We start from the raw sequence: 7,287 nt of genomic DNA on the forward strand, positions 1-7,287 counted from the left end.
AACGCACCCCCTCCCCCCCCCCCCCCGTTGTCCCGTTAGACAAAAGGGAAGGGACTATCTACAGTCTACACGTATATTAATGTAATAACTCTCTTGGGACCACTATCTGTTGGATGCATGCAGTTCTGAGAACCGCAACAATATGTATATAGACTGCTTTTGATGTTTGCACTTGGACCATGCTTGATATCCTCATTGGTGTGCGTTGCTCTCTGCGCTGTCGCTGATGATTCGTCAAAAAGCGATGAAACCGGTCCAGTAGCTCTGGCTGTGTGTGGCATTGGGATTCTCATGTGTGTACTATGTGAACGTCGTCATAGTTGTTGAGGAACTCTGGGAAGGGTTCGAAACAGCATAGTGCTTACCTTAATTAGGTCTTCTTGGGTTGCTTTATGCAGTTTCTTTGGCTTAAGGAGTGTGGGAGGGGTCAATTGTTTACATAATCCTCGCCACCTGGGTTTAGTTGATTAGGTGAGAGCTGATTGGCTACTCCCTCCATTCACCGGTGAGAAATGTGGGTGGGTCTTTCTTTCTATGTATGTATGTATGTATGTATGTATGTATGTATGTATGTATGTATGTATGTATATATGTATATATATATATATATATATATATATATATATATATATACATACTGTCGTGCCCCCAGAATCCGAACGCCCCATTGTTTGAACAAATTGGAATCCGAACAATGTTTTTTGAGAAAAATTTGCCGTAAAAACCGAACACATTTTTGAAAACCGAACACAACATGGCGTTCATGTTTGTTCACGTGCGTCTCCCCCGCCTGTTCGACCCGCATCTTGGCGCTTTGTTCATTCAGTTCGTCGGTGGAAATACTCGTGAAAGCATCTCTCGTGTGTCGATCGCTACTTTACCTCGTGTTTTCACCTTGATTTGTGCTGTTTTTTTTTCTTCTTCTTCAATTATCACCCTTGTGCATATACCATGGCAACCAAGAAGAGCAGTGAAGCAAATAGGAGTAAGAGGAAATCCGTGAGAACGACAATTGAGTTGAAGAAAGAACTTATCGCTAAGCATGAGAGCGGTACGTGTGTGTCTGATCTCGCTGCCATGTTCGAGCTGCCGAAATTGACCGTGTGTTGGATTCTGAAGAATAAAGAAGCGATAAAAGCGCGAAAACCCATCATGAAGCGAACTCATTCAATGAATCCTCTGACGAATCGGCTTTAACGAACTCAACGTTTTTTTCGCGAGCATGGTAGTGACGTCATGCTGCGTCACCCAATAGCTTCACCTCTTGATTCTCTCCCGTGGAACCGTGCGGTGAAAACGGCACATTTGTGTCTCCACAGAGTGTACTGGGATATAAAACACCATTTGGTGCTGTATGGTTAATTACATACCTCCACCAGGCTAAACAGTTTACGTTTTGGATCCATTGGCCGGAGCTGCATCCAGACCTGATGGAAGAAGCGACAATGCTCCTGCTCATGCCCCAGGCTTGGAAGAAGATTCATGACTCAGAAAAGGTCGTTTACTCATCTTATTTTACCTTAAACATGGGAAATTTCAGTTGAAAGTCTCTTGAAAGTGGGTTTTCTTGGGGTCCAGGAACGGATTATTTCACTTTCCATTATTTCTTATTGGGAAAATAGTTTTGGAATCCGAACTTTTTGGAATCCGAACAGCCTCTTGGAAAAAAATTTAAATTCGGATTCTGGGGGCACCACTGTATATACAATCTATTGATGATCTGTTCAGGATACCCATTATCAAGAAGAATAGTATTGATGGTCTCAATGTCAGCATGGAGTTTACCTGTGGAGCAGATCTTTCTTACTGTTTTGGCCAACATACCGATCAATTCAATCTTGTATCGAGAGGAACTGTACGAGTCCCACCTAGTACACATTGTCCGGTAAAAGTAGACTTTCGGTAGACTGTGCTTATATCAGTACTGGCCCATTTCTCAACTAAAACGTCCAAGAAGGGAAGTACGCCGGAGCGTTCCATCTCTAAGGTGAACTCTCGGGATGGATGGAGAGAGTTCAGGTATGCCAAGAAGACTTTACATGCTGAGGTTGACTCAAAGACAACAAAGATATCATCTATGTACCAGTAATAGATGGAAGGGGATTGAACTCCAGGATGTGGATCTGCAAAGGCACGTTTTTCACAGGAACCTTCAAAGATGTTTGCCAAGAAAGGGCCTAGAGGGGATCCCATCGCAACACCATCAATCTGAGTGTACATTGAATCATTGAAACTTAACTCGACAGAACGGGTCGCCATATTCATTAATTCAACGAAGACAGACTCAGAGATCGGTGAAGGTATCAAGTCTACCACCGCATAACCGCCACGTCATTAAAACACCTCACTGCCACGTGATTAAAAAAGACCTCACTGTCATGGTATTAAAAACACCTCACCGCTGCTTCACCACGGCATTATTAAGAACACCTCACTGTGAGGTAACCGCCACGTTATTAGAAACACCTCACCTCCACATTATTCAAAATACCTCCCGCTGTGCAATTTAAAACTTCTCATCACGCATCGCTATGGACAGGTTTGTTTTAACTGAGGATAAGTACCAATCAGAATTCAAACAATTAATTTGTAATATTCGTGATATTACATTTTTATAAGCAAGTGAAGTTGAAGATTCAAGTTTAAGAAAAAAATAATTCCCAGAAAATTTCAAAACAAATACCCTTAGGACATATACACAAGAGAGTTAGGTGCAGCTCAGAAGTTTGGTAGGATTTCACAAAAGTTTGAAGTAGTAGTTCAGTGACGACACATGACAGAACTGGACAACACAACACAACACAGCCACTGCACATATATATATATATATATATATATATATATATATATATATATATATATATATATATATATATATATATATATATATATATATATATATATATGTATATGTTGTTACGGACTCAGGGTTCGAGGCTTGCCACGAGGGTAAGCACTTGGGTCTCTCCCGAACGCCTGGTCCTGAGGCCGCCGGCCACAGATAACTCCGCACACCGGCGGGTTGCTAAGCAACCATGAACGCCGATTGGCACTGCCCATCCTGGCAGGGTTACATTGCATTGCATGATACCTTACCTGTGGACGCCTGAACCAAGACGGGGGAGAGAGCAAATTGGAGAGCAAGAAAGGTTTGAGGCAGTTGAGGCATTTTCGACCTCTTTTTCAATACCTGGCGTGACCGATGGACCTGCACTTCCCAGTCACTTTGGAGAGGGGAGGATGGAAGAAAATTGGGGGTGTCTTTGGTGTGTGGGTGGGAGGTGCAAATGTGATGCAGATGAGGTGCAGAAGAGGAAGAGTGAAGGAGTGCATGTCTGTAATTGCTCTTTTCATAATATGTGTTACTTTAGTAATGTGTGTCTCCAGCAGATGAGACAGTAGATGGGAGAGAGAAAACGTGTGAGAGGATAGCTTAACTTGGCATGTGAGCGAGAGAGTGTAAATGGTAATGAAGCTTGGCTGCAGAACTCAGCAGAAGCCGAGCGCTGATGAGCCGGCAATGATTTGGTGATTACTCGCTCGGCTCAGTCTCGGTGACTCCTCCCTCAGCTCAGGCTCAGTGACTTGACACACTGTCTTTCTCTGGCTCAGTGACTGCAATGGCTCGTTGACTCACGCTGTCCTTCTCTGGCTCGGTCGGTCACTCTGTGTCTCTCTGCAGATATTTTATAGAGCCCGGGAGAAGGAGAGGCCAAAAAAGCAGATCAAAATTCCCTGAAGGTGTATCTGAGTGTTCATATTGGTGTGCAGACGTCACCCTGAGAGGTAGCCCCACTTCGCCAGACTCTGGAGCCAAAAAAGCCAAAAAAAAAAATGGGAGATGTTTGCTCCCAGGCTTGGCCATGCAAAAGACATGGGGTGTGGGTTTTGGGAGTGCTCTTCGGCCATGAACGTGTGCTGGGCTCCAATTGAGTGGGTTATTTTGCGGAGCGCCAGGGCTACCAAGACATCTTTGAACGAGCCTCAGCGCATATTTGCGCTTTGAGCTACATGCCAATGTGTTCCGTCTCGTAGGTATCCGCAATGTCCTCTGTTCTCCGGCATTCCAAAGGATTTTGGTGAGCGTCCGGGGAACTAGCTGTGGTTGCAGAACTTTGTAGCAGTTAGTGAGGTGTGGGAAGCGCTATGGTGTTCGTGGAAAGGATATTGAAGCGATTGTGAAGAGGTTGAGTGCAAATTTTTGAGGGCATTTTTAAGAGGTGTTGTGGTGATGTGCACGAAGGTTGTAGCATCGTGGTGAGTATGGTGAGGTTCTGAGGTGAAACGTCCGTTGGTGAATGGCGCGCAGTTTGAACGGGGCCGCTGCGGAATATGTTCATGACACTCCTCGGGCAGCATCACTGTCCGGTCTGTGGCATGTGTATATATATATATATATATATATATATATATATATATATATATATATATATATATATATATATATATATATATATATATATATATATATATATATATACACATCACTGTCTGGTCTGTGGCATGCATGAAGGAGAGGTCGTGTGCGAAATATAGTGAAATGAAAGGAATTAAAGATCCAACGAAAAGCCTGACACAATGCATCTTGTCCCATATACCCACCAGACATAATGGAAGGGCTTACTGAACAAATACGAATGATAGTATATTGTTGCGGTTCTGGGAACCGCATCCCTCCAAAGCAATAGTAACCATCATACAGCGGTCCCGAGACAATTATTCCATTAATGTACGTTCAGATAGTCCCTTCCTTCTTCTCTAATCGGACAAACGGGACAGTGTGTTGTGTGAATCTCATAGTTAGGTCTGATTAAATCTCTGCACTCATTCCTATTCTTTTATGAAAACTCTTATTCCTTAGGTGAATCCCTGCCACGTGCGCCCTTCGCTGTGAGATGGGTCCTCAGCGAATGCCAAGCAGGCATTACGCCGGACACCCCTCTGCAGAAATCACAGCCTGCCAAACGCACGTGCAGCGATAATTTCCACCCACTGAACAGAAGGTGCACCCAACACGATGCCCACGCTGCACGGAACACGGACCGAGGAGATGGGTTGGAAAGGGCACGGCCACGTGCGCTTTGCAAGTTGCCAGCATTTAGGGTGCCGCTTCTTCCATTTCCAAATACCCATCTAATAATTATATCTATGTCATTCCAATCTGAATCCCCATTTAATACTTGGGTCTATCCTCTCTTCCAAACTTTTCCCTGAATTCATGACACAGATCGGGGTGGCGGACCCACGCACAGCCCCGGGGTGGTTTATTATTGCACTGTATGGGGCTTACCCGGTGGTGGGCGGACCCACGCACTGAACACGTATACAATGGCGGACCCGCGTGCACTGTACGGGGCATGCTCGATGGCGGGCGGACCCACGCGCTGACCACATGTACAACGACGGACTCGTGCACAGCCGTGATACTTTATCATCGTGCAGAATGGGGCACGAATAACACACATCTTTGGTCGGGTCTCTGCATGGGGTTACAATAACAGCTTACCATTGGTCTTCGCTCACCACGACGGCAACATATGTCTCCCGCGGACGGCAGACATCCTTCCGCACCTCTGCCTCAATGCAGCTGCTACCAAGCAGAGGCATGCTGTGTGGCCGGATCGCTCGGGCTGCGTGGCACACCATGGTGCAGGCACATTGAGCAGCGCCAACCGCGGGTCGTCGGGGCACGGGGCACGGGGTTCGGCGCAAAGTGATTCAAATCACGAGGTTTGGTGCAAGGCGATTCATGTCACGGTGCTCGGAGCGAGACGATTCCACATCTTGGAGCCATCTGGCAGGAAGTGAAGTGGAGCCGCTTCCAGTCATGGCGGCCGGTCCGTGTGTTGGCTGGGGCCCAACCAGAGCACCCGATTCGGGTGACGACATCGCTTCGGGTTGTTGCCCCCGCCCCGCACCACCGGATCTATAAAAGGACGGATCGCGGGGCGGTGTTCCAGTCGTCGTCGTTCGTGTGTGGTCGTTCCTGAGTCGTTCATGTGTCGTCGTTCCTGAGACATTCGTGTGTCGTCATTCCTGCTCATCGCTCCTGTCTGCTAGTTCCTGAGTGTCATTCCTGCGCACCATTTCTGCTAGCTCAGTCCTGTCGAATCGTTGTGCTCGTCCTGGCCTGGAATTCATCTTCAACCATTCGCCTGCTGACTCAGCCTTTCTGCACCAACTCATTTCTGACTCCACCTTTCTGCACCAACTCGTTTCTGACTCCACCTTTCTGCACCAACTCGTTTCTGACTCCACCTTTCTGCAACAACTCGTTTCTGACTCCACCTTTCTGCAACAACTCGTTTCTGACTCCACCTTTCTGCACCAACTCGTTTCTGACTCCACCTTTCTGCAACAACTCGTTTCTGACTCCACCTTTCTGCAACAACTCGTTTCTGACTCCGCCTTTCTGCACCAACTAGTTTCTGACTCCGTCTTTCTGCACCAATTCGTTTCTGACTCCGCCTTTCTGCACCACTTCACCGCCCGCTTGCTTCTGACCCCACCCAAGTCCCTGCCTTCACGCCCAACGGTCACGTCTCATTCTCTGGACCGATGCCAGCTGCACGAAGTGCCACGAAGCAAGAGACGATGTGCCAGCTGTCAGGGAGGTATCGCCCAGCAGAGCATATATCGCCAGCAGAACATCCCCACACAACATATTAGTGGCGCGGTCGGGCAATCGTGCAAGGTATTGAGACCGTTAGCCTCATCGCCTCTCCTTTTACTCTTCATCAACTCTTCTTCATCGGTGTGTGTGTGTGTGTGTGTGTGTGTGTGTGTGTGTGTGTGTGTGTGTGTGTGTGTGTGTGTGTGTGTGTGTGTGTGTGTGTGTGTGTGTGTGTGTGTGTGTGTGTGTGTGTGTTCTGGCACCTGTCCTTGTTTAAGTTAAGAGTGTACAAGAATTATATCGGGATAACTCTGCTCTATGTCTGCTTTTGTAAGTTCCTTGTATATTGCCACACTTCTCACATTTCTTCCTATTCCTGCTACAGACAACAATAAACAACATTCACTGTGCCATATACCTTTCCTCGCCTGCCTGTTAATAAATCCCTTGTAGAAATGTTCCCAGCTCGTTTTAGTCTGTTCTTTCATTGATCCAGCATTGTCCATATCCTTACTTAGCTGGGACTTTATTCCCAACGATCCGTTCCTTTTAGCCGGTACGTCCTTGGCAGTGTCGCTCAGCTGCATCCGATCTGGTAAAGTGATCCGGTTCGGACAAGGTGTACCGAGGGCGTGTCCCCCGGTAATTAGATCACGTGGTTATTTTTAGGTAAC

The 7,287-nt window shown here is 46.7% G+C and overlaps 1 protein-coding gene across 1 annotated transcript in view; it reads right to left on the reverse strand.

The window, feature by feature from the left end:
• Positions 1-5,582, reverse strand: part of LOC147031591 (uncharacterized) — a 98,140-nt gene extending 92,558 nt beyond the window's left edge. The window contains exon 1 of the mRNA XM_085865778.1: positions 5,507-5,582. The gene's annotated coding sequence lies outside the window, so the exon portion shown is untranslated. The remainder of the gene's footprint in view (positions 1-5,506) is intronic.
• Positions 5,583-7,287: the final 1,705 nt, after the last annotated feature.

Source organism: Eptatretus burgeri, chromosome 2 (assembly GCF_056783735.1).
Source record: "Eptatretus burgeri isolate ZD-2024b chromosome 2, Ebu_testis_v1, whole genome shotgun sequence".
Taxonomy (NCBI): Eukaryota; Metazoa; Chordata; class Myxini; order Myxiniformes; family Myxinidae; genus Eptatretus; species Eptatretus burgeri.